This window comes from Zootoca vivipara, chromosome 4 (assembly GCF_965207765.1).
Source record: "Zootoca vivipara chromosome 4, rZooViv2.hap1.1, whole genome shotgun sequence".
NCBI lineage: Eukaryota > Metazoa > Chordata > Lepidosauria > Squamata > Lacertidae > Zootoca > Zootoca vivipara.
This window is the reverse complement of record NC_142587.1, coordinates 15,897,298-15,902,507: the sequence shown is the minus strand read 5'-3', so window position 1 is coordinate 15,902,507 and position 5,210 is coordinate 15,897,298.

Genomic DNA, 5,210 nt, shown 5'->3' with positions numbered 1-5,210 from the left:
CTGCAGAGTAGGAGTACACCTGTCTGTTGATCACCTTCTGCAGGTGGCTTTTCTTTCAGATTGATTTTAGAGACTCCCTCTCTTCTCTAGCTCCCTCTAATTGTGAACTCAGATGTCGAGGGCTGATAGAAAGGGAGCCAAATAAGGGATGTACAGGAACAACAGAGGGATTTCCATAGGTTCAGAAGAACACTAAAGTTTGCCAAAAAGAAAAAAAGAAAAGTGTGTGTGTGTGTGCGTGTACAGATACTCTAAGGGGAAACTCCTCCCCAACAGCCCAATGAACGTGGTCATTGGAACAAAATGCAGATGTCACTGGAAATCACAACCTGGAAATGGGTGTGTGTGTGTGTGTGTGTGTGACAGCCAAGTAGAATGGAATGTCCTGGGGGAGGAGATGGCTGGAACAGAAAGTGAGGACTAGAGATGCAGGGTGATTAATTAAGTTTGCTTTTAAAGGTAAATTTACCAAATATGTACTTTCCAAAACAGCATGTGAGCTGAAACACAACCAGCCTTCAAGATTAGAATTTATTTGACTTTAGCAGGGCAATTCTTCAGCCCAGAAATGTGCACAAAAAATGCATGTATTAAAGTGTAAATTAAAAAGTTTATATTTGTGAATATAGCATATGAAAATGCTTTGTATTGGGGGGGGGGGGAGATATTTGCCAAAATGTGTAATTAGGAAGAAATGCATAGGGAAATGCACTAAAATCTCATAAGTTTTTACAATATTTTTTTTAAAGCAAATTGCTTAAAAATGTGGAGAACTGAATTCATGACTAGGAAAAGTAATGGGTTTAATAAAATTGACTGATCCCTGTATAACCAATGAAGATGTGGAGCAGATGATATAATATAATTACTGTATAGAATTGTAGGCTTGGAAGGAGCCACGGAGGTCCTTTTGCCCGACCCCTGCAATGCAGGAATCTTTCACCCAAATGGGGTTGGAACCCATGACCCTGGGATTAAGAGTATCATGCTCTACAAACTGAGAAATTATTTGAAAGGGGAGCTTAAAAAAAAAATTGCAGTCTTGACAGTCAGAGCGGCCCCAATTTGATCAAGGAACAATTGTTATCCTGCAAGCAGTCTCACATCAAAATGTGGCCCCACACAGTACCTCTGAAAGTCTTTGCCAATCCTTTCCCTCTGCCCTTGTCCAAGAAAAAACTTACACCAAGGAAGAGGATAGCAGGAGGCCGACAGAGCTCTCTCCTTAGTGGTGTGTGTGTGTGTGTGTGTGTGTGTGTGTGTGTGTGTGTGTGTGTGTGTCAGGAGTGGGATCCCAGCATCTCTAAGGAAACATTTATATTTTAAGACATAAAAATAAAAATGTAATGGGGAATAAGCAAAGTATGATCCATTTCATGCAGACAACAGGGAGTTTAAATAAATATACCTTGACAATCTATATTTAATGTTTCTGGAATAATAAAGTCGAACATTCGGGGAGGAGCTGAGAGTGCTAATGGCATCTGTATTATACGAAACTGACAGGTAAGTAATTCAGTGTCCTGAAAAGAAAAGCTATTAACTCTTATATGTATTCAATAAAAGTACCTCTTCCATGTCTGCATACTAAGGGCTTTTAAATCCTTCTGTTTGGGTGGTTTTCAACCATCTTGGGAAATTGTTATGGCCAGAAATGCACTCAGCATTGTTTATTTTATATCTCATCGCTTCCTGAGTCATAAAAAACAATAAAAACAATATTAAATCATAAATACACTTGTATGCTTTGAAATCCATTCTGTAAGTTACAGCTACAGGAAGGAGGAAAGGCTTTGACTGCATTCCTCAGCTGTTGTGAATTGGTGTACCAAACATTACTTGACTGCATGGCTACTCCTATAATTTTCCACATAGGGTGTAAGAAGGCATTGTTTTCTGTTCTGCCTTGATTTGACATACTGTATGCAGTGCTCCTTCTGTTGGACTGCAGTTCATCTTTCACCCAAACACTACTCATCTCGCTGCCCACTGTGGTAAAATAGGGAAATTACATTGGCATTATTGTTGCCAAAGTTGGGGGCCAGCCCCACTCTCTGCCAAGCAATAGCAAGATCCCAGACATTCCCCTAGGGTCTTTGTTCCTTTGGAGAATTAAGGCACAGCATTAATTAGTAGCTTTAAAGAATATGGTTATTCACCTATTTACACCTTCAGTCTGCATGGAGGGAGTCCGTATTTTACAGTATGGTCATTTCAAGAGGAGCTTGTACCCCACAATAGTAAAGCCCTGGAGTCCAGGTCATCTCTCCCAGCTATTCTTCAGCCAGCCTGCCCAAGATGGATGCCAGTCTTTTTTCTCTCCCTTCTTCTTCCCAGAACACCCTGCTAAAAGCTTTCTTTTGCTATCGCCTCGCACCCAGTTACGTTGGCAACCTTCCAAATCTCTGTGTACACCTCAGGGCAAAGGGGGAGGGCAATCCTCTAGCATTGCCAATGGCTCTCAATGTCCCTGTATTGTTTCTAGCTTGGCCAGGTCATTTTGCATAGGCTAGGCTAGAAATTCCTCTGCAGCTTGTATTTCTCCCTTCACATCCCAAATAATCAAAATCTGACCATTTATTTCTAGGGTTTAGGGGGCACGGTCCACCCTGAATCTATAGCACCATGTTACTCCACCACATTCATTTCAGTGCAGGGGGTGGGGCAGAATGCAGATCCAGGGTTTGTTGCTGGTGATTAATCTATTACATATTGTTTGCAGATCAAAAGCACCACCAGCAGTGAATGCAAATCCTATTCACAGAACTGATTTCTGCCCCAGATGTAAGTCCAATTAAGCAAACATCAGCAATTTCCTTCCCAGTTTCTGTTTTTGTTGAAATTCTCCTACCTTGCTACTTCCTAGTTCAAATTTGTAGACACCTGAGCTCTTGTAACACTCATCTGAGGGTCCATTTTTGTGAAAGGGTAAAAGGGAATAACTTACCTTTGTGAGCTCACAGACAAATCTATTGGCTGCTGTTCGGAAGCAGCAGCTGGAATGGGTGGAACTTTTTTCTGATCTAGCAAGACAAGTTCTTGAAGGGGTTCTTATTATAGCTTCAGCCTTATCTAATTCCCCCCAGTAAAATAAAATGCATGCTTTACAAAATGCATGCCTTCCTGTTCTTGAAGAAAGGTTCTCATTTTGTTTTCAGTTTAACTTACCGTGTTTTTATTTTTACCTTCAGAAGTTTCACCTTTGAGTCACTAAATCTGCCCTAGATATTCAATAATGACAGCCATTGCTGCTTGCATCTGTAATAGGACAGGAGAGTGATTGGTAGAATAAGTGAATCCTCCCATGTTATTTCTCCCGCATCATAAAACTTGTGCCTGATATATTAATATCCGCCAGCTGAAGCCCTTATGAATAACCTTTCCCCATCTCCTCTCACCTACAAATAAATGAGATTATGCAGAGTGATGGTAGGTCTCTTGCAGCTCACGCAAAGCATTTAGCCAAAAAGCCTAGGCACAATATTGACACATTCCTTGTGCATGGTATAATTTCAAAAGTTTGACTATTCCCATTTCTCTTTTTGATAGTGTGGCTGCAGTGCACATAATGTACATTAAATGTCAAGACCCTTAATTCAGAAAGCAGGTTAAGGTGTCATCATGTTCCATTTGCTAAAAGGTGCTTTAAAAAAATACAGGCGCCAGCCAGAAAATTAACACGCTCTTGAATGGAAGGCTGTGGGAATAGTTATTTCTCCCACCTACACAATTTCAGTGTTTATAAAAGACAGTTCTTTACTCGGCCAAACACAGCTGGGATTTCGCTTTTTTATTTACCGGTCACATCACTTCTGGAGTTCCTTTCCTCTCTCGTGTGCATTCCAATGGATGGATTGCTGCAAACATATTTTATCTGACAGAAGAAATATATAATTGTATTTATTTACTATGTTTATATCTCACCTTTTCTGCAAGACACACTCCAAGACAGTGCACATGTTCTCCCCTTCCACGTCTTATCCATACAGCACTCCTGTAAGGCTCCCCAACCTGGTCTAAGGTTCCCCACCCTGAACTAATTGGTCTGGCAGTTTTAACTTCTCCTTGATCCATATTCCTCCCTCCTCTGCTACCTTGCTTTTCTCCAAGAAGTTAGAGCCCCCAGAAGCACTGACTGTTGCTTCCATCATCATGTTCTATTCCCTAAACTAAAAGCTGCCATGGTTTGGTGGTGGTCAGTTCCCCCTTGCTGCCACAGGTGCATTAATGGACTTCCTTGGAAGGTGCTGGACTCTCCTTCATTGGAGGTTTTTAATTAGTGGTCTGCACCTTGAAAAAGTAGTGATGTATTCCCAGTAGTATTCCCAGTAGTGATGTATGGAAGTGAGATCTGGACCATAAAGAAGGCTGATCGCTGAAGAATTGATGCTTTTGAATTATGGTGCTGGAGGAGACTCTTGAGAGTCCCATGGACTGCAAGAAGATCAAACCTATCCATTCTTAAGGAAATCAGCCCTGAGTGCTCACTGGAAGGACAGATCGTGAAGCTGAGGCTCCAATACTTTGGCCACCTCATGAGAAGTGTAGAGTTCCTGGAAAAGACCCTGATGTTGGGAAAGATTGAGGGCACTAGGAGAAGGGGACGACAGAGGACGAGATGGTTGGACAGTGTTCTTGAAGCTACGAACATGAGCTGTCCCCCCTTTTGGGTGGTCTAGAACCCCAGCAAGGTGAAAGTGTGGGATTCTGCCGATCTGACATTGACCAAAGGGTAACGGCAGGGGTAGCTGAGTTTTTGGTAGCAGTCCTTCAAGGAGCAGGTTAACACGGAAAAGCCCAGATTCTACATATGTATATACAATCAGTCGATGTAGCCAACCTCTGCCTTTTATATATACATTTCAAAGTTCTTATATGTGATTTTCTCTTTTATGGTTTTACTTGTATGGTTTTACTTTTATAGTTTTACTTGTAAAATGCCTAATAAAGGTTTGATAAGTAAGTAATTAATGGTCTGGTGGCCACCAGGCAGGGATTCCTTAGCTGTGATTCCTGCATTGCATGGGATTGGATTTGGTGATGCTTGAAAGGTTCCTTCCCACTTTACGATTCTATGACTCCACGTGATTCCTGTTAAGTACAATTGTTTAATTGCACACCAAAATGGAAAATGCTTCTTTGTGTGTTACTAAGGTTTTAACATTGGAAAATTCCACTGGGGTATGCTAAAGCAAAGCTCTCTAAGCATC